General features: G+C 32.5%; 1 pseudogene; it reads left to right on the top strand.

Moving 5' to 3' along the window:
• Positions 1 to 10,214: 10,214 nt before the first annotated feature.
• Positions 10,215 to 21,198, top strand: LOC128158183 (techylectin-5A-like; annotated as a pseudogene).
• Positions 21,199 to 24,423: the final 3,225 nt, after the last annotated feature.

Raw genomic sequence — 24,423 nt, forward strand, 5'->3', positions numbered from 1 at the left:
CATTTTTCCCATATCGGCGTGCGACGAAATGTGCCGATCAATTGATCGGCGATAAACGGCGAAATGGTAAATGAAGTGAACTGGCGTAAAAACAAAAATGGAGGGACATATTGTCACAGCTGTTGCTCTAACCATGGTAACAGATATAACAAATCCAAAAGACACCTTACTTTATCGGCTTTGCTAGAATTCCTACATTGATAGAAACACAATATTTAAGAACTACTATGTATTTTCACAAAAAAATACCATGCAGGATATACAGATTTGTTTCGACGGGTTTCTGCGCAAAATTCCCAAAATTTGTTTTACTAATGCTATCAATCAATGAGCATGCTGATTTATTAACATATATCTGCATTTTTCATCTCATTTCATCACCAAACCGTGAGATAACGCCATACTTAAAAGAAATACCGGTTTGGAATAGAATTAATTGAAGAATAGGGAATCAGTCTTTGAGTATTACTAGTCTCAGGTGATTTTGGCCGGGACATGTTCAAATCAAATAAAGCTCGAAGGGCTTTATGATAGATTTGACCACGCTCTGACCGAAATAATCAATTCCTAATGTTCAAAGAATGATTCCTTATTACTTTAATACTTATATTTATATTATTTCCAATTTCTAGACTTTAAAACAGCATTCTAAAACCAACGTTTTTTAATGCATAACACATGCTATGTATTATTACGCAGCGCAGCCAATACTGTTTATCGGTTACTAGTACGCCCATTTTTTGTCGCTTTTTTTAAATGAAATTATTGTGCAGGGTTATCAAAGTAAAGGATATTCAGGCAAACCGAAAGTGAAACAGTGTTTGGACCTAAGCACAAATCAACACCGCTGACAACGTTTAGTTCTAATCAATAAATTCGATGTAATGAGTTTATAAGCACTGTTTTTAAAGGAAGTCATTAAGAGATACCGTGTAGATAGTAAGATTTTAAATGGTACTAACAATTTAGATATTTTTTGAAGTCGTCCATTTTATGTATTCCTACGTCAAAGTTCAATATAGTTCCGACAAGCGGAGAATCTCTCTTGCTTGTCGGAGATTAATGGATACAGTTGAGAGTCAGGTTGAACGAGGCTAGAGTTCAATTTTGCTTGGATCCATACAATTTCTCATAACTATTTCGATTACTGATACGTAATTTGATGAAATAATTCTTTGAATATTACACAACTTGATTGATATTGGGTTTTCACGAAATTCCTGTAAGAGAATTCATATTTTTAAAAAATGTGCGTAATTCAAATACTAATAGGAATTTACGTGCCATGCAAAATAACATATCGTTGATATTAGAATAAATAATAATCGATAAAATCAAATCCTGGCAGTACTTCAGTACTTTGATTTATACACATAACCAGGCAATATAACCAGGATGTGTGCATGCGTGTACCAACTTTTCGGTAAATTCGAAAGCTGTTTGGAAGAACTTCGAACTGATATTTGCACAATTTAAAAAACTATAGGAAAATTCGATTTTTACATTATAAATGTTCATTAAAAGTGATAGGAATGTTGTGTACGTTAGATTTACACCAAAATGTTGAATAAATATTAGTATTTGAGATAACAATAAAGAGCAATGTCACAGGAAAACAACAGGCACTTAGCATTGGAGTAGGGGACGGGGGGTGGAGTTATGCAGGGGCAGAGGGACGAGACTACCCCCTTCAGCACACGTTTTCTTGCAGCAAACATTTTTCTTAAATTTATATATAAAATGTGAATTAACAAAGAGTTGCCTCCCCCCAAAATGTTTTTGGGACCAGGTAAAAACTGAAATGAAAGGGAGGATATAAACTGTAAAATTGAAGTTAAAGGTTCACTAAACCCCCTACCCCCACGGATCAGGATTTTTAAATGTTTTAATTGCATAGTGTACATATCACCAGGGTCAGTGTTCCTATCACTAGGGTCTGTTTACCCATAACATGGGTCAGTATTACGATTATCATGATGTCTGTATCTATTACCAGGGTCAGTGTTCGTATTACCAGTGTCTGGGTGCCCATCACCTGGGTCTGCATACAAATAACCTTGGTCAGTGTACGTATCATCAGGGTCAGTGTACGTATCACCAGGGTCAGTGTTCGTATCACCAGGGCTTGTATACCCATAACCTTGGTCAGTATTACGATTATCAGGATGTCTATATCTATTACCAGGGTCAGTGAACGTATCACCAGGGTCTGTGTGCCCATCACCAAGGTAGTAGACCCATCACCAGGGTCTTAATGCATATCACCAAGGTCAGTATACATATCACCAGGGGCTTGGTGCTCATTACCAGGGTCTCAAAACTTATATTGTTATAGGTTTTGAGACCCAGGTGATTGGTATACTGACTCTGGTTACGCGTATACATGTACAGACACTTGTAATTGGGTACACTAACCTTGGTTATAGGTAAACTGACCCTGGTGATGGGTATACTGATTCTAGATATGGGTATACAGACGCTACTGATGTGCACTCTGACCCTAATAATAAATACTAGTATACAGACCCTGATGTAAGGTATAAAGACCCTGGTGAAACGTACACTGACCCTGTTGATAGGCATTGGGACCCTGGTGATGGTTACGTTGATTTCTGGCTATGGGTAAACAGACCCTGGTGATGAGCACAAAGACACATTGACCGTCGGGTTAGGTATTTAGACCCTGGTGTCCTGATGATGGGTATACTGAATCTGGTTATGTGTATACAGAACCGGGTGATACGTACACCGACTCTGGTATTATGTATTCCTACCCTTGTGATGGGTATACAGACCCTGGTGATGGGCACACAGATCGACCTTGGTGAGGGGTTATGGATAGAGCTACATGGGGTCGGTGTTTTGACCACCCTTATCCCTCCCCCATAACCCCTGAAAAGAAAAGAAAAACAAAATAAATTATCCCTTTCCTCCTAACCTTGGATTTTTTCATATTGAATCTAAGCGTAGGTGTTTGTATGAGATACAGTAATATTGGTTTTTATATAAACCTAATTCTTTCTTACTGGTATATGTAAGGAAACAGTGATATTTTGAAACCGTGAAAATTGAACACCGTGGGGGTAACTATAGAAATGCTAAGTTTACCTTAAACTTAATTTTCACTGTTTATTTTCTCCCAGTCACTTTCAATTTTTTACATGCTCCGAAAATGCTATGAAGGGGGGGGGGGGGGGGCAACTGCATAGGGACAGGCCCCTCCCTGCCACCCCCACCCTCCAACCCGTTTGAAGCTACATGTCTATTGTGTTCCTGTAACATTGCCTTTATTGTCCTCGCAAATATTTAACTAACTTTTTTTAGTGTAAACCAAAGGTACATAACATTCCTATCACTTTTAATGACTATATGATATAAAAAACGCGATTTTTTGTTTGTTTTTTGGTTTGTTTTGTTGGTTTTTTTGTTTTGTTGATTTTTTTTGGGGGGGGGGGGCACCTATCATCAGTTCGAAGTTCCTCCAGGAAGCTATCGGATTTCCTCCCAAACGTTTACCAATCCCGATGGAAAGTTGATTCTCCCATGCGCACATCCTGGTTATAATACCTGGCTTTGTCATATAAAATATCATATTTATATTTTTCAAGTGTCCTTTACTGCGATAACATTACAAATCAATTTTGATAACTATAGCCCAATAATTTCATAAAATATGAGCGACACAAAATGGTCGTGTCCTACATCATAACTGAGAAACAGTATTTGCTGCAATAATACATAACATGTGCTATGCATGAAAAAAAAACCCTGGTTTTAAAATGTTGTTTTGAAGTGTAGAAGTTGAAAATAATATGAAGATTTATAAGCAAAAAGACATAATTCTTTGAATATTATGAGATGATAATTTTGGTCGGAGCGTGCATATCAAATCTATCATAAAGCCCTTTAAGCTTTATTGGATTTGAACACGCACTGACCAAAATGAATATGAATAACAAACATAAATCTGCCCATGCAAGCGTTTAAAGATATTGTATTCATCGGTAAAAGGCGATTAGAATAGCAAATTTAAAATCGTTTAAAAAGAAATTCAATAACTAGATACGTCAAAACATCAGACCTCTATCAATCATTTTTGCTGTAAAATCGAATTTATTTTGCATAGCTTTATACGGAAATTTCCCTCGTGTTGACCTCGTGACGTCACTGAAGCCTCGTTATCGCCTAATTTCATTTTCTCTTGATTTTATTTCTAAAAGCAGGTAAAAATAGGCACTTTAAAGAGGCGTAACTCCATTATTTTTGCATCGATTTCGATGCGTTCTTTGCATTTAATTCTGGTAAATAAATTCTATGACATATAAGTTCAACATTGGCTGGGCTGCAGGTACCCTTTAATAAATCAACATGCTCATTGATCAAACGCGTTAACTGAACAAGAAGATGGGTGGATAAGGCGCGTAAAATGCCCATACACGGTCGGACAAGCTACTGAAAAATTGAAATATCAATAAACCTGATATTTTAAAAAAAATTATTTAAAACAATATACATTTTACATATCATTGATTTTTAACCCATAAACATTTTCATTTCTTGGAATATGTTGACTCAAACAGGCGTATACGTATCAAACCTGCAAATATAGTCATGTTTTAGAACTTCAAGGCATTTTATTTTATAGTGTGGGTCTGTGCTCCATATTTTTCTCATAGTCTAAATAAGGTATATTGGAAAATAAACCGATTTCAATCAACAAAAACGTGGAGAGATGACCCACTATACATTAAAAATATCATTCTGTATCCCAACAATCCAACGTTTTGAAAAAATAATACAAGTCCGTAAATTCGTGGTTAAAGTCAGACATAGTATTTGAACAGCCTACTTTGTTGTGTCTGAAATGGCTCAGTGGTTAGAGTACCTGACATAAGCTAACCTTAAATACCTAGGGTTTTATATGATGGGTTCGATACCGCAAAAATGTCTAACAATATTGTTTTTTTCTTTTCTTTTGTTAAATATATTAAAAACTGAATAAAGTTAGAAATTGTGATTTTGTAAACTTGTATTATAATATATTTGAATAGATTTAATTGGAAAAAAAAATAAATTCAAAATTGTATTTCACTACTAAACCGAATGGGCATTGGCGCCATCTTATTCCCCCATCTTCTTTGGGGAATTTTGAGCAGAAACCCGTCGAAACAAATCTGTATATCCTGCATGGTATTTTTTTGTGAAAATACATAGCAGTTCTTAAATATTGTGTTTCTATCAATGTAGGAATTCTAGCAAAGCCGATAAAGTAATGTGTCTTTTGGGTTTGTTACATCTGTTACCATGGTTACAGCAACAGCTGTGACAATATGTCCCTCCACTTTTGTTTTTACGCCAGTTCACTTTATTTACCATTTCGCCGTTTATCGCCGATCAATTGATCGGCACATTTCGTCGTACGCCGATATGGGACAAATGAAGTCCGCCCCGTTTAATTTGTTCCCCAAAACATGAAATTTGTTACCACAAATTGGATGAAAATATGTTATAACCGATTTTAAAAACCGAAATTACGAATTAAAACTTTGAAATAACGAATTCAAGAATTTGTTATTTCAAATTTAATTTGTTAAAACAGATTTCAAAATTTGAAATAACGAATTCAGCGAATTTGTTATAACAGATTAAAATTGTTATAACGAATTCCTAAAATTTGTTATGACAAATTTAATTCGTTATAACGGATTTAACGATTCGTTATAACGATTTAAATTCGTTTTAACAAATTCAAGAATTCGTTATATCAAATTCAAAAATATTTTTTGATAGGTCCTAAATGGGCTTCCGTATTATAGATAATCTAATTACGAGATGATAAAGAATCATTGAAATCAAGACACCTGTAGCAGGTCAGTGCTGTGTAGGTTTTTATCAGTACTTCGCGTTGTGTTTATTTTTGTTTTGAGACTGATTTTGACCTCTACATTAAGAATTAAACCTTACTAAATTATAGATAAGGTATGAAAACGACTTTACTTTCAATATAGATAAACCAGATATAATAAATCAAGCTCAAAGTAAATGAAAACCAAGATTAGCAACACTTTATAAATTTATTATAACAAAATAAGAACGCAAGTCAATAGCAAGTACTTAAAGTCCCCAACCCTAAAACCTAACTTTAACACGGACCTCAAATAGACAGACGAGACGGGGACTCAGGAGAAAAGTAGCTAGCGAAACCAGCTGTTTCCCTCGTCAAATAAGGACTTACATGGGTTTATATACGGAAAAGAGAACAAAGACAACTGTCATTGAGTTATTGGCTATCGTATAAAGTGGGCTTTACCAAACTAATAGAATAAAATCATATCGGTATCGGAATGCTAATAATAATACATAGAAACGAAATATCGATCTACCACACACCATTAAGTAGAAATATTTACATGTATAATTATTTATCACATGTTTACCTCAATATGCAGTTGATATCACTCATTATATGATTTTTTTTTATATTCCACTATGTGTTCTTACGCCACGTGAACTCATAATTAAACATTGCATAGCTTCAGGCGGATGATTTACGTAGACTAAAAAAGTAACAATTCAATTAAAAAGTGTAGAGTTATAAATGAGAAGCATTTGATGCTGTTTTCCCCCCAAGAATTTATAAAGATATGCTCGAAAATGAAATGTTTATTTGTTTTATCTTTAAGGAACTTTTTTCCACGCTTAAAGTAGTTGACGTCTTGCAGTGAATGTGTTGTGCGGCTAACAATTATAATTTAAGATTTAACAAGGTAAAACATGTGATAAAAAGAATATCTCATGATTTGCGATGGTATATTGGATAAAAATCATATACCATCGTAAATCATGAGAGATCCTATATTTAAATGACAGTCACAAACACGATTGGTCAAGTTCCAAGTTCAAATCTTTTTTTCTTTTCCAAATTATTACATTTGTAACACTTTGTATCAGAATTAAATGAAACTAAAAGATTAAAGCAAATGATTTATAGTATTAGGGTTTCTGTAACTTTTTCAATAATGTTTAAAGGATCCACTGATTACTGCATAAAGCTTAGAGTTACAAGTATGGTATGGATGTCGTTTCTTGTCTTCACAATGCAAGTTTACATTTCTTTAAAAATCTATCAAATTAAGTAAAAGTATTTGTCTTTAAAGTATGTTGTCTTCGGTAACCGCGGAGTTTTTTTTTAGTATATGTCGATCTTTAAATATACCCGAACAGAAATTCAAATAAATAAGAAAATACAAATAAATAATACTTAACGCTTGAATGTTTTTGTCTTTACTTTAAATTTAGCTTGACCAACTATGAGATTAAAAAATTTTTGATACTTTTTTTTCCTTTTCCTGATATTTATATATGAAGATTTGAATACTTTAGGTCATTAATATGCTTTCTGAAAGACAGGGTATGAGGAACACTTATTATGAAAAAAAAAACTATGGTGGTATGAGACACCTGTCTATAATGATTTGAATAAAAGTACAATTAAAATACTTTGACCGTTTTAGAACTTGGTAGTTTTACAATATTTGACCCAAAAATATGTTTGAATAAAAAAAATGCAAAGAATTATTTTTTTTTATGAAAGGACTCTGCCGGATTCGATCTCGTGACTAACAAATTCGTAATTACTGACCATTGCACGAACTGTTAGGTAACACATATGCAGGTAACAAATTATATAAAATTATACCCTATTTTATTGTTTATTTTGATTGGAAATACGTCACAATATGGAGGTATCCCTTACCGCCTCAAACACTGTTTCATATACAAAAGGCTGATTATACTATATAGTGTTATGAAAACGATTTTCTTTCACAAAATAATATAGAGATTTTAATTTTTTTCTTCAATAGCTAAATCGATTAGGCGTTAGCTTTCTACAATTACAGTTGAAACTTTTCTGACAACATATTGGTTTTACATGTTTTACAATCATACTTCGGCATGCAAACTAACTATTGTTAGAAGTGTTTTTCTGTTACATTTGTGACAACTTCTGTTAAACTATAAATTATTTCAAATCAGATGTTTTCAATATTATTTATCACACGAAGACGAAAATATTCAGAATGACCTTGCGTTAGTATTTTCGTACTAGTAGATGTCCCTTTTTGTTGTATCAAAATAGAACTTTACAAAACACATACTATGAAATTGATCAATTCATTGTTTCAAAATAATCATGATATTGATCAAGGTCTTTTGCCAAACATCATTCGTATCGATGCTTTTTGTGTTACTTAATTATTACGTCATAAATTTAGTTCATTGAAAAATATTCTTCTTTTCTTTTCATGAATTAAGTACCATATCGAGAAAAAAATCCCTAAAAACAAAACAAACAAAACAACCCGGAACATACAAATACGAAAAAAAATCAGAACATGTTGTCTATCTATCCATCTTCCACACACCCATCCATCCATCTTTCCATCCAGTTTTTTTGTTTTACGCTTTTATTATCATAAAAAAAATGATCATATACAATGCTCATAGTTCTTTAAACAAAATGTTTTTTTTTTAAACTAATAAACGTCTTATAAAAATAAGACGTTTAGTGTAGTTTTAAACCTATAAATTAGCTGTTATAAAATATCAAAATATAAGGATAAAAGAATAAAAAAATATTGAAATCTAATACAAACACAAAAGCATACTGGATTAAAACGTCTCCGTGTGTGGCAAATCAAGATATCTAAACACAGATAAGGACAAATCATGCATATTACTCTCGGCAGTTTAATTTCTCTTCCTTTATTGAATCGAAAAAAAAATATTATGCTCACTGATATTCCATTGGTAAATGCTTTTATTTTTATAGAGAAGACGATTTTTCAATTTGGTTTTTTCATACACATGTACTTTGATTCTCCGTGTACACTCTTTTTGAATCAAAATAAGTATTTAAACAAGAATGTTTTTATCCGTAATTTTGTGCTAAGACGTTGTAAGTAATTGTTAAGACTGGATCTACTGCTGTAACTGGAACCGGAACTAAATGAGTAGTTGAGGTAATTCTTGCGGACATATTGTTTTCTCGCTCTACATTTTCTAAAACATTTTCTAACTGAAAAAAAATCTTTGATTTTCAAATCTACGTTTGTGATAGCATTGCTAAACTCACATTTTGAACTAAATATAGAAGGGTCTTTTTATGCAAAATACTACTATTTAGTTATTCATTAGGTCTATATTTGAAGTCGCTTACTTTTTAAATGGAATTTAAAAAACAGAAACTACTAGTTAAGTATTTAACTCACAAACCATGTCTCTGTCAACATGTTTAATAAATGAAATGTCTCTATGATGATTGCCAAAAAGTTTTCATCTACAAATAATGTTTTTGTGTTAATGTTTGAACAAGGCAATTTCTGGTATTTCTTGACATCTTTTTAAAAAAAAATTAATTTAATAAAACCATTGATTGCACATCGTCGTACAATTCTAAGAGTTTTGCTTTTTATTCTGTAAAAGTTAGTTTGCAAAGTTTCCGTGAGTGGCTTATCTGCTGTATTAATTCTAAGATAAAAACTTAAACAGTACGAGTTTGGTATTTGAATAATTTTTTGATTTAAAATGTCTGACACAATATATTAAATGGTATCTATAAAAGAATTCAAAATAAAATAAAGATTTTATATATTAAATAATTTGCTTTATAATAATGATATCATAAATTCTCCTATAATTTTTTTAAAACCATCTTTAAATCTTCTATTACAGTCTCCAAGACACAAAACAATAGCACAAAGGAGAATTGCACTACAATACACTGAAAATAAATGAAAAATACATTTTGAAGGTTGTAGTTTCTTGATAATGAACTAAAAAGAAGAATGATAGCTTATTATTCACTCACTTTCAGTACATGTACACGTCATTCAGAGGTATGGTTAAAGCAGCTGTAACAGAAACGATGTGTATGGGTTTATATTTCATCCGTCGTATAGTTTAGGATAAATTATATCCGGTTGAGAAACTGTGTACATGTAATTAATAATTATATGAAGAATCAATAATGCAGGCGTTTTAATTATTAAAAATGTTCTAAGGAAACACACATTACATATTTAACACACTAGATCATAAATATTTGAGTTTGATATTTTCCTTGTACAGAGATAATAAGCATTTGTCCCAGACCTGAAAAATAGAAAACATTGCAATACGTACAATTATTATCAACAACAGTATATCGACAACATGGCAGTGACTAGACGCCTTATAGTTTTTATTGCATTATTTCCATCGGTTTTTGGACTACTTTTGTATCCCACGAATGAACATGTAACAACGCATCCAACTAATGTTCCAGGTAATCTTGCCACATCTGTATTTTGTTGACTTTGTGTTTTAATGTTTATTTCTGCGTCATATCAATTGCGAGAAAACATATTCATCTACACTAATGGAATAAGTGAAACAGCAGTATTTGATTGCAGAGAAAGTTTTATATTTAAGTTGGCACTTAATTGTGCTTTTCGATAATAATCTTATCAGTTAAAGTTGCTGCCATGTTTTTGATAGCTATCCATGTCGCACCGGATATTTTTTGTTCAAAAAGAATGAAACATATCGGTCAAATGGTCGTCTCAATAACATTTAGCAAAATAAGAGTTTTGATAGTATATCTGTATTAGAACAGATATGGAACGAGATACTAGGATTGTGTACGACCAAATACTCTTGATAATTGCGTAGATTATATAACAGGCTGACACGACATACTCTTCCCACTTTAAAATTGAAGTCTACAAAATATGTTTCTAAAATTAAGTGTATCAAACAATAAGTATACAGCCACTAAATGAAAAAGAACGCAATACAGATAAAATATAAAATTGTTCTAGTATTTCCGGCACCCAAAGACTGTCAGGATTACCTGTGGGAGGGATATAGAAAAAACGGACTGTACACCATCTATCCCCAGAAAGGCGGACGACTAAACGTCTTCTGTGACCAGCAAACTGATGAAGGAGGTTGGACGGTAATATCAAACACAAGTTTATAACAACATTATCACAAACATAAAATATCGCTCCTTACAATATACCTAACATTATATGGATTTGATTATTCGTTTCACAGAGGTATGTTTTAGATATCTTACTTTTGGAGTCGTTTTAGTTTAATCGATACCATATTGGATTACCTTTCAAAAATGTTATTGATAAACCGAAATTTAAAGCTTTTTGTTAAGATAAAAGAACGAACTAAATTAAAAACCTTTAAACCTTTAGTTTAGAAATATTTCAACAAAAAAAGACGATTAAATCTTTGAAACGTTATACAAAGACGTCAGGATGGCTCAGATGACTTTTTTAGAAACTGGGTGGATTATAAATATGGTTTTGGAAACCTATCTAACGAGTTCTGGCTTGGTAGGTGTAAATCCATCAAAAATAAGGTAATTACTGGCAATAGAATTAAAATGACCATTAAATGTGTATTTACTGGTGATAATGTTGGTAAGTTTTATTGAAGGTAATCATCGCATATATGAAATTGCCAGTCAATGATTCTACGAACTACGAATTGATATGTCGGATTTTGCCGGGGAAAGTCGCTATGCAGTTTACCGGCGATTTTCAATCGGGGACGAAAATCAAGGCTTCCAGCTTTTAATTGAGGACTATATTGGGACATCAGGTTGTATTGCCCATCGTTCACAACAAATGAAAATATTAATCAAATAACAGTTAACATACTAGTACTTTGAAAAGTAATTGCTTACTCACTTTGCACATAAAAATCAATATATTATAGAGGTTATATTTTGATATTCATTTTAAAACAAAATTTTCTGACTGTATGAGCTTTAAAGAGAGGTCACCACTCACTCCCGAAAATATGCATGTAATTTTCAATCTCAAATCAATGAAAAATGTCTCCTAGCAAGTTGCTTGTTGTTTTGTTATCAAAGATATGATATCGAACGTATTACTCAAAATTATTAATTCAGGTTTGCTTCAACATTTGGATAATTGTGGGAAAAGATAAATTGATATTTTGGTTTAAAGCGTTATTAAAATGAATGAATTTTATTAAGGTCTTCCGTTTCCAACGGAAGATCTTATTGTTTTCGTACGGTTTCTTTTTCCCTATTATTATTATTTTTAGTTTATTTTCTTACAGATTTTGTGCACGCGAGTTCTCGGAAATGGCTCCGCCAATTTTCATGAAACTTTCAGATCTTATAGATATTGATCTGAACCTTATTGGAATTTTTTTTAATTTTATTGACGTCATTTCTGTTTCAGTGATATTGACGTTTTAGCGATTTTTAGAGGGTCAGCTTGTCCGTCGTACTCCTCCTAAATGACAACAGATATCAAATTCCAATTTTCAGGAATTGTAGACGAATAGTTGTAGTTTTGTCGAAAGTGAATCATTTATGTCTGGCACAAAAGACGCCGAAGCTCGCCTGGACCCGAACATTGAGATGTAAAAATTGTAGCGAATTTTCTTGGTTTTCTTTATGTATCTTTTTTATCGAAAATATTTTGTTAAAACATGTAGAACAATTAAAATTTATTTTTAAAAGATCTTTCAGTGGACATCAAGAAAAAGGAGCTTGCCGCTCAATTAAGGGGCTAAAACGTCTCTGAAGTCTTTCTTCCATAGCACTCTACTGAGAAATATTTTGTAATATATTTAGGAAGTAAAAATGTTTATCTTACACATATAAAACTAAACATTATAAAATTTTTATCATGCGTTACGTAATTAGGGGTTTTAAGGGGCCACAAGTCCAAAACTTCGATCAATTATATCTCAAAAAAGGACAATATTTTAAAAAGCAATATATAAAAAAAGGTGCTTAGAATGGTGTTTTAAACAATATTCAATTATAAAAGTTTTGTTATCTGGTCCCAATAAGGAGATAAGGGGTCAGACTTAATGTTATACATTACAAAAACTTTATCATGCGTTACGATATTAGGGGTTTTAAAGGGCCAGAAGTCCAAAAGTTCGATCAATTATATCTCAAAAAGGACAATTTTTTGAAAAGCAATATGGAATAATAAATGCATAGAATGATGCTCTTGTCAATATTCAACCATCAAAATTTTGTCATATGGCCCCAAAAAGGAGATAAGGGGTCAGCCCCTAAAATGTCCTATCCCAGATAGCTCAAAAAACAGTATCCAATTTCTAAACGCTTGTTGAATAAAATATGTTTAATATCAAAAGACCTTTCATATGATGACAGGAAAAAGGGGCTGGCCCTTTATTCAAGGACCCAAAGGGGCTCTAAAGTTATTCTTCCAGAGCACTTTACTGAGAAATATTCTGTAATATGTTTAAGAAGCAAAAATGTTCATCTTTCACATATTGAACTATACATTATAAAAACTTCATCATGCGTTACGTTATTAGGGGGTTTAAGAGGCAAGAAGTCCAAAGGTTTGATCAATTAAAACTCAAAAAGGACAAATTTTTTGAAAAGCAATATGGAATAATAAATGCTTAGAATGATGCTCTAGTCAATATTCAAGCATCGAAATTTTGTCATATGGCCCCAATAAGGAGATAAGGGGTCAGCCCCTAAAATCGTCTTTACATAAGACCGGTAACAAATTTTTAAACACTTGTTGAACAAAATATGTTTAATATCAAAAGACATTTCATTTGATATCAAGAAAAAGGGCTAGTCCCTCAAATTAAGGCTCAAAAGAGCTCTAAAGGATTTAATCTACAGAACTTTACTGAGAAATATTTTGTTATATGTTTAGGAAGCAAAAATGTTTATCTCACATTTATTTAACAATAAATTATAATTATTTTATCATGCGTTCCGTAATTAGGGGTTTTAAGGGACCAGAAATCCAAAACATTGATAACATATCTCAAACAGAACAAATATTTTAAAAAGCATTATTTTGAAAATCGATATAGAAATAAAAAATGCTGAGAATGATATTCCTAACACAATTCAACCATCAAAATTGTGTTATGTTGCCCCGATAAGGAGATAAAGGTTCAAATATCAAAGTCAAGGTCATATTACCTTCAAAAAATCACACGGAATAGCTCCTCGTTGCTCGCAACGAGGTCATGTCTAGTTATTTTTCTTTTTTTTTCTTACAAATTTTGTGACCGCGATTTCTCAAAAACGGCTCGGATAATTTTCATGAATCTCTCAGATCAAATAGATCTTGATCTAAACTTAATTTAATTTTTTTTATTTTGATGACGTCATTTCTGTTCTTAAGATAGTGACGTTTTAGCGATTTTCAGAGGGTCGGCTTGTCCAGGGGCCTCCTCCTAAACGGTAAAATATTTTGAAATGCAGTACGGAAGAAAAGTTGTTCAAAATGGTGATCTTAACAATATGCCACCTTCAAAATTTTGTTAAACGGCCCCTATAAGGGGATAAGGGATAGGCCCCTTAAACGTTGTTTCCCATATATCTCAAGAACAGTAAATGCTGAGTGGGTGGGGGGGGGTGGGGGGTAGTACATTATATAACCTATTGAATCTAATAAATATAGCTAGTATATCATAATAATAAGTCACATATTTTTTGCCAGTGCCTTTCAAACTCTGAGAATGTACAATTTTTAAGCAAAATATATTTCTCCACGGATATTCTGTTTTTCATTTACGAGTGCACCAAAATTCAACTTTGGAACTTCTTTAAATCTACTTACAAATATGTATTGTTTTATTATTAGAATTAAAAGATTATGTACTTTATACAAATTTCTCTCTTTATATTTTCCAAATAAAATTAAGTTTTTGTCAAATGTTACTTGCATTTCCAATTTCCTTAACAACCACTCCTCACATAGTTCCCAAAGTTCTTTTACACAATAGCAATCTACAAATAAGTGTTCAATAGTCTCATTAACTCTTTTACAAAAGGAGCAGACTGGGGATTCTTTAACCTTAATCTTGTGAAGATGATCATTTGTTGGTATTATTCTGTGTAAAATTTAAAATTGTAGCCATTGTAGTTTTGACTCTTTAGTAATTTTAAACGGAAGTTCAAATATTTTGTTCCAGTCTTTGTTGTTAAAAATAATGCCCCTTTCTAGCCATTTATTTACAGATGTAATTGGATCTCTTTTCTCCTTAATAAGTTTGTTATACATGTCTTTGCAACCTTTTTTATTGGTGAAGAAGATATGTTTATGACTGGGTATACTTGGGCCAGACTTGTATTTGATTTCATTGATATTGTCTTTATCCAATCTTTCAAATATTGCTCCCTTTAGGCTTGCATATTCAATAAAATTTGTTTTTATATTTTGGTTTTCTATTGTTTCTAGACTAAGAAAAACACCCTCATTATCAAAAAGATCTTGTATATGTATAAAACCAGCATTAAAATAGTGTTTTAGGAAAAAAGAACGGTTATTAACTTTTATTTTTGGGTTGAGCCAAATGTTTTCAAATGGAACATTCATAACTTCTTGTCTAGTTGCTTTTACAATTAAAATCCAGCTGTTAAAAACTTCTTTCCAAAAAATAATTTTTGTGTTTTTACATAAATTAGCTGTAAAGTCCATACCTTTAACCCATATGTTTTTAATTTTTGTTTGTAATTCTGCCTCTAAGAGATTTATCCATTTTGTGTCAGAGAAAATCATTCTTCTTATCCAACTAGACTTTAGAGCAGAGCTAAAATCTGTAAAATCTATCATTTTTAAACCACCATATCCATATTCCTGTATAATAGTGTTTCTTTTTACTTTGTGAATATTGCTTCCCCATAAAAATTGGTAAATTTCCTTATTTAAAATTTTTGTAAAATCAGAGTCTGGGTTAGGAAAAGAGAGCACCAGATGATTTAATTTGGGCAGAATCAATGTTTTTATTATTGAGATTTTACCAATTGGGGTTAGTTTTCTTAATTTCCATTGGTTTAAAATCCTTTTAATATCTGACAGTTTAGGCTCATAATTAATACTAGACATCTCATCTAGAGTTACAGAAAATTTTATTCCTAGTAAATCAAAGGTTGAGTTATTCCAATTTAGTTTCCATCTTGTATGGTGAAATACTTCTCTTGAAAAATTCTTACTCCCAATCCAAACCATTTTAGTTTTTGTGTAATTAATTTTTAGTCCTGAAAGATCTGCAAAATAATCTAAAACTCTTAAAATACCATCCATAGACTGAGGCGAACCATCAAAAATAAGAGAGGTGTCATCAGCATATTGAGAAAGCTTATATTCTATTCCATCTATAACAATTCCTCTAATATCCCTATTATTTCTAATTAAAATCCCTAAGATCTCAGCGCATAATAAAAAAAGATATGGAGAAATGGGGTCACCTTGTCTACAGCCCCTTTGAAGATAAATATAGTCAGAAGTGAATCCATTTTGCAAAACACATGATTTGGTGCCATTGTAAAAGGTCTTTATCCATTTTTTTATAGATGGTCCAAATTAAAAAAAATCCAGTGTTTCAAAAATGAATTTCCAAGATATAGTATCAAATGCTTTTTCGAAGTCAATAAGCATTAATAAACCTGGTATTCTATGTAGTTCAGTATAATTCATTAAATCATATATGAGTCTTATATTTTCTCCAATAAACCTTCCTTTGATAAAACCAGTTTGGTCTTTATTTATTAATTTGTCTAATAGTGACTTAATCCTATTAGCAATGCATCCTGATGCTATTTTATAAACAACATTTAGAAGACTTATTGGGCGCCAATTTTTTTAGGAACTGTTTTTGTTTTCCAGCTTTCGGCAAGCAAGTTATGATTCCTAACTTATTTGGTTCTGTAAAATGCAGTAATTCATTTGAGTTATTAATTGCTCTCGTAATAAAAGATCCAATATTATTCCAAAAAAAATTGAAAAATTCACTAGTGTATCCGTCAGGTCCTGGACTTTTATCATTTTTCATGTTTTTTAAAAAATTGAAAACTTCTGTGTTTGTAATAGGACCTTCGATATTTTCTGATTCCTCTTGATTTAGTTTAGGTATATTAAAGTTTTTCAGTTTTTCATGTATATTTTCTGTTTCTATTATGTCCTTTCTTGTATAAAGGTCCTCATAGAATGTCTTTGTTTTACTTAGAATTTCTTGTTGTTTTCTTATTATTGATCCATCGTCCTTCTCAATTAACAATATTTGTTTATTTATATAGTTTCTTGATTCTAGATTAGCAAAATATTTTGTTGGTTTTTCTCCCTGGTCTATCCAATTTGCTTTTGATCGTATACATTGACCTTTTAATCTAATATTCCTAATTTCTTCATATTTTGTAATGTATCTGAAATTAGGAAAAAATCCAGCCTGGCTTGTTTTACTGGGGTTTTCCTTCTCCAGGTATACTTTTTCAGATTTGGATTGTTTTCACGGAAAAAGTCTTTAAGGTTTAAAATTTCAATTAGTCTTAGTAATTCAAGTCTTGATTTGGGATTATTCAAGCTTTTGTAATTCATTGAATCTAATTCTTTATCAAAAATTAAATTAAAGTCACCACCAAGAACAATACGTTGGTTCGTAAAAAGATTCTCAATATGCTGTAATAAGTTTGTATAAAATGTAGGTGTATCTAGATTTGGGCCATATTCGTTTACCAGTAGAACATGTAAATCATCAACAGAAACATCAAGAATAAGAAAGTTGCCACTATCATCTTTAAATGTCTTGTGAACCTCTTATTCACAGTTGTTGTTAAAAAGAATAGCTACACCCCTGGAGTTTGACTTACAAGAACTAAAAAAAGCTTTATAACCCCATTCTGATTTAATCATATTTTCTTCTTTTTCTGTAAAATGGGTATCCTGTAAAACGTATATATGATAATTTTTGTTTCTAAGGGTTTGAAAAACGTCTTTCCTCTTGTTTCCATCACCAAGGCCCTGACAGTTTACTGTTAAAATTTTAAGGAGGTTTTCTTGGTGTTTTTTTATTTGTTCTACCATGATATACAAAAGTGGAAAAGAATATTGCACCCCCACATTGTGTTGATAGAGAAAGAAGAGTAAAAAATAAGTCGTGAATCCAGGATGCACATACGGGTGAACCAAAAAACATGATTTAGATATCAACTTTGCACAGAGAAGATTAACCAAAAATCATTATGGATCTAATATTTAAGAGAATAATGTGTATGTAATAAAAAGATTAATAACAATCGGCGTAAAGGAAATATTAAATGTAGAGTAACTCTTCGTAAAAGAAAATAAATATAGTAATACGAGAAGGTTGTGATTTGGCTAGGTAGCATCAGTAAATATATACAAGTCGTCACTGTTAACGTCTCAGGAGACACACAACCTTAACTTGAGTTACATACTTTTTTTAACGTTAGTAATGGACATGACATTTCCACTCTACATTAATGTTCCATCAACGTGGTGTGAATTGTGGATGACAAAAAGAAAAAAAAAAGGAACAAAACTTACAATCAATGAATCATGTGTACATCGAGAATGTGTCCCGTTAGCACCTCAAACAGAAAATAATAAAGTAGTAACTAACAACGGAGTCAAGACGGCTGGAACACATTATTTCCGGCATCGTGGTCAATAAAAAATCCAGTGCTTTATATAATTTTGACACATTTATGTAGTTCTTTTTGATCCCACATAAATAGTAAAAAACATATTTGTTTTCTATATAAAAAATATGAACGAGAAAAAAAAAACAAAAAAGAAAAAAAAAAACAACAGTGGTCCTTCATATCAACTATGGGCTGAAACGAAAGGGGGGGGGGTTGATTTAGAATTACGAATTACAAAAAAAAATAGATAAACAGTGCAGAGAAACCATAGCTTCTAATGATTAATAACTTTTCAAACACTCAGCCCTTCCGTTAATACATTTTAACATATAATATTCATTAATACATGTATAATAATACACTTTTTTGCGTTTCATATATATAATAGAATTATAAACTCACTCGTAGAATTATAAACTCACTAGTAGCACTTGATGAACACTTGCAAATGTATGGATTGAGTAATTTACGAGGCCAGTAAATTACACAGATACGGGTAGTTTCCTTGCGGCACTGAGACCGGTCTCGTTGATATGCGCGAAACGCCTTGGTCCAATCTTGCTCCCATACCATCGCGACACTACCACGAGCGCGTTTTTCACCTCGTTATCTGTCAGGGTCCTGAGTAGCTGTCGTCCCGCGCCATGTTCCCCGTCGTCATCGAAACCTTCATGAATGGTCCCGTCGGAGCTTACAAAACGGTATGCATAGACATTATGCGCGGCACTCGGAACACCGTCGATACGCATGATTTCAATTATTGATCTCCTGACCTGCTTATGGGAATCTACGGCCGCGGAATGTGCGACGAACCTGTTACCGTTGTCCTCCATTGACTTTCCCGAGAACACTTCTTTTGTCACGTCGTCGCAGGTGATGACTTCATCAGCTGTTGGTCTTGACCCCACCTTGTCTCTGTAGATTGAGTTGCTCTGCGTGAAGATCAGCTTATCTCCTTAAATTTTGGTCTCGATATCTCGGTCTGCATACTGTTTCTGTACCTGGAATAGTTGTTTTCTCTTTTCCCGTATCTCGTCTGGCTGTTGCTGAGCTATCCTAATGGGGGATCTTTTATTTTTAAGTATTTTAACTCTGCTCATGATCAAGTCTTTGTTGGTCTTGTCATAGAACTGTACGCATACTGGGCGTGGATATTTTCTCCGAGGGTCAAAGTCTCCCATGCGGAATAGTTTGTTAATTTGTAGATTGTCAGCGTCCCCATCCTTCATTTCCAATTCTGTAATAAACAAATTCCTGATGACATTGGGTAGATTTTCCGAGACTCGTCTTTCCGTCACTTTTTCCTCTAGTCCACTTATAATTATGTTGTTCTACATTGACCTAGACTTAAGGTCAATAATTTGGGCACTGTGCGTGTTCGTTTTGGACTCTAGGCGGATTACATAATCCCGTAGCCTCCGAATTTCTCTCTCCATTTTCTTCTAATTGTTTTCCAGTTCTGTTACAATGTACAGTGTATCATTGGCCTGCTCTTGTACATGTTCTAATCGTTCCTGTATACCATGTTTGCCTCTTATTTCTTTAGTAAGTTCGTCTATGTGCTTGCCCTGACCGTCAAGGCGGATCATAAAGTTTGCTAATGTTGTTTGAATGCTTGTGATTCCTTGCATTATATCTCTTAATTGAAAGTTTTCAATTTTACTTTCACCATGATATTCGAAAGAGCTCTCACCTGAGTCCGACCTATTCAGCTCATCTAATCCGCGTTTTTTCTTGCGTTTTCTGAGGACATATTCAATCGGGTCAAAAACGTACACAATAGGTTCTGCGACACAGATATCTACACTGGAGTCACAACACAGGTAAACACACAGTAATAGTATAGAATCACAACACAGGTAGCAGGTAATGGTACAAGAATCACAAACACAGACACGTAGAAAAAGGACAGTGAGTTCTTCTCGGGAAGATCAGCTGGTTCATACAAAATTAGCAAATCTTATATACTAGTGTCAATTTTTGTAATATGAGAACCACATACGCACCTTATTAACTTTCTGCAAACATTTTCAAAAACATTTTTCTTTCGATGTCTTTTAAATTCTCATTTTTCGGTTAATTTCTTTGTGCGTGAAAAGAAAAGCGTCCTACATGTTGAGCATGCGCAATATTTCCCCTGCGCATTTATACGTTTATATATCTTAACAATATAACGATTTTCTCTATTTCTTTACCTAATTAGGGTTTTTAGGGACCAGAGGTAAAGAAGTTTAATCTTTTCTTTCTTAATTGGAAGAAATGCAAGTATTTAAAAAGCAATGTAAAAGAACTCATAAAAAGCGATACAAAAAAGTCTTAGTACTTCACTCCTTATTCCATATCATATTTGTTGTCGAAAGTCAAAGTCGATGATGTCATATTTCCTTCTAGAAATCGGACGGAAGACCACTTCGTTGCTCGCAACGAGATATTGTCTAGTTTTCAATATTTTCATGAAAAATGGTTTTAAAGGGGATTCTATGTCGGGACATAATGGAGCCCAGTTCTACACCAAAGACTAAGATTCAAACTCTTCTGCTGCTAAATACAAGGGAGGCTGGTGGTACACAAACTGCCATTCGGCCAATCTAAACGACATTTACCTAAATGGTAGTCATTCATCTTTTGCCGACGGTTTTGAGTGGAAGGCTTGGCATGGTTACAATTACTCGCTGAAGTTTACAGAAATGAAGATTAGGCGACTATAACAGTGTTTGGTTTATCACTGTTAATAAAAATAAGTAAAACAGTGCCAGTGTCATTCTTTTTATTTTACTTAAAACACACTATTACTTTAAATTTTTCGAATGTCAGCAAATTTGATTTCCATTTATTCATTAACAGGATGAATATCAACTTAGACAAGAAAAAAAGCCTTATTACTTACGAAAAAAAAATGACAGAAAATTATCATTTATTATATGTTTTAAAATCTCAAGTGCATTTGACGTAGTGAAAAAATTATAATTGCTATCAAAATTGATTGATTTGACATACAGGATGAATAAAAAATCGTAAGGAGCTTTACTTCTTTAAAGTATTCGAATCTTTCGTATATATAACATAACATTGGTTTACCTTTACCTCAGTGATAAGGTGCTTCCTTATAATCATCGTATACAATATGGTTGTAGTCAACTGCTTGTTGGTGTTGTTGGCTTTATCTGCAGCAGTTTCTGGACTTCTTTTGGATCCAATACAAGTAACAAGGCACCCCAGGAGTGCTCCGGGTAAATATATTGCACGTGGGTTTTTTTTATTTATAATTTTTTTTTTCATAGAAAAAAAATGTTTTATAGCGTATGATGTCATAATTAATTTCAGGTATACACAGAATTATTGATATTTTATTTTTGATTTAATAGTAGTGTACTTACTAGTATATCGTACCGAAAATTTGTACAAACGTGTTAAACAATGTCCTATAGCAGAAGTGTACGAACCATGCTATGAACAGATGTTACTATCAGAAAGATTTATTATTGATATGGTTTCAAGAGAAACGTGATAAGTTTTTGTTAGATTATGGAATTCCTGAATGAGAGTGAAATATTCCTCAGAAATAAAAAAACGACATTGACAATATTTCACTGCTTTAAATATAAGTCTGATGTTCGTGTACGTCGTACAGCCACTTCTTGAAACGAATCAATATCATGTATCCATATCATTTAAATTACTTTAAAGACTGTTTACAACTGAATATCTATATATTTTCTAATAGTCTGGCTAGGTCAGTGTAAATCCATCAAAAAAGGTAACTACTGGCAACGAAAATGAAATGGTCATTAAATGTTTCTTAGCTGGAAATGATGATTTATCATAGGAAATCATCGCATAAAATTGTCAGTCAAGGATTCTACGAACTACGAATGGACATGACCGATTTTGATGGCTGAATATCAAAGCTTGCTTTTCTACTTAAATTCAATTATATGGAGTGATCTTACGAATGAGATAGGAAAAAACAACACCAAACAGCTTGCTCTTACGACGACCAAGAATACATGTAATTCACTTTAAAAGTATTTCAAAAATTCACTTGAAAAATATTTACTGTTTCTTTTGTTACTTTGTATCTCGTCTTAACATTTAGATATGATACAAAGATTCTTGCAGTTTCCAATGACACACACGTATAATACTGATTTTCTCATTGTAGAAAATGCAGCAATATCTTCGCTACAATATCGAAGAGCATCAAAAAGCTCCATCTTCTTAATCTAAAAATGAAATTTGTTTCATTTTAACTCTCTTTCTACTGGGACACCTTTGGAATTTGGAGTTCTTTCGCACATGATCTGACAAAGATGTACATAACGTGCAAATTCGTATCATCTCGTTCTCCTAAATTTACAGTGGTTAGTGTGTCCCAATCTGATAATCTACAACCCCTTACATATAAACTGTTTAAGACAAATACCAGCTAAGGAGTTGATTATCTTTCTGTTTTTGTAAATTTCATTACCATAAGACTTTGTTCATGCACCTGATATGCATAATATACATCGTATAAGGGCTATGAGTTTTAGTGTTTAGGGAAAATTGCACAGATACATTACGTAATTGCAAAGCGTTGATACGCCAAAATGTAGTCTGTTTTACATCTAACAAAATTACTAAGTGATCAAAATGATAAATATATTCATTTAAAAGTCATGAAATAAAGTGATAGATGTATGAAATGTTCAACATTTCGTATCGATATGTTTTCTCAACAATATCACAGTTAAAACTAATACTGAATGTAATCAATTACCCGGGATAAAATCCGAAACAGAACTTGATATTTTGCAGCACGTTCTACATGCCTAATGACAACTTTTTGGGAGTTACATTTGTTTAGTCTTTAGCGAGAGTCACAAACAAAAACACTTAAGAACCATTAAGGATAAACACCAGATACGTTGGAATGATGGTATCTGGTTTGTTGTACGATATGTGGTACTCACTTTAAATCTACTTTTCATTTCGATCTTGAAATTGTTTAAATATTTGTTAATCCGTATTAAAAGTTAGTTTTACAGAATCATCATTTCCATCGACAACCACCAACAATCCGAAATCTCTGGGCAAAGCTTAACTAAGCTTAAGTGAAGTGTTTATGATATCCAGCAAAGGCCTAGGTATCAGGTCGCAGCCAATAATTAGGATAGCTTCACCGTTCTTAACCACCCGAGAGTTAGATGGACAAAAGAATGTGTTTATTTCACATTATCAATAACTTATATTGATTGAAATTAAGAACTTTGGTGCAGTGTATATAAGTAAAAACAACACATACATTTTGCAATTACTACTTGATTTGCTTCTATGGCTTAACATATTTTTTTCTGCAAACCATCATAATGAACAGGTTTTTTTTTTCTTGTATACTTAGAATACTTACACAAAAAACAATATTGAATGCATGCCAATACCTAACCAAGTTTACCAGTAATGGGTTTATTGTAAACCACGGAATTGCATGGGCTGGCCGCGAACTTAAAGTAAAGTTGTAGTGCAATCGCAGTTTCAAGTTTACTGTACATGGTAAAGGAAGATGTGATATACGACCCCTATATTGACATAAAATGTGCAGGTAGTGTCCCCTATTATAAACTGGTCATGTTTATGTATTATGAACCTGCATAACCTTTTATAAGGATGTTCCTCTGTACCAAGCGTGTCACATACAATTCGGTAAGTGTGTTCGACGTGACTATATACATGCAACTACCTTTAATTTATGCAAATGCATTATATTTAAGTTGTATTTCCAACGAATGGTTTTTCTGATTGTCAAGTTGCCCTTTTGGGAAATTCTAGCAATAAACAATGCACGTTATATGTATACAAGTCTTAATTTTTTCATTAACATATTCTCTTTTGTACTGGAATCAAACCATTGTATTCTTATTTTATTCATATAAATGAACAAAATTGACTGTTTC

This window comes from Crassostrea angulata, chromosome 8 (assembly GCF_025612915.1).
Source record: "Crassostrea angulata isolate pt1a10 chromosome 8, ASM2561291v2, whole genome shotgun sequence".
Taxonomy (NCBI): domain Eukaryota; kingdom Metazoa; phylum Mollusca; class Bivalvia; order Ostreida; family Ostreidae; genus Magallana; species Magallana angulata.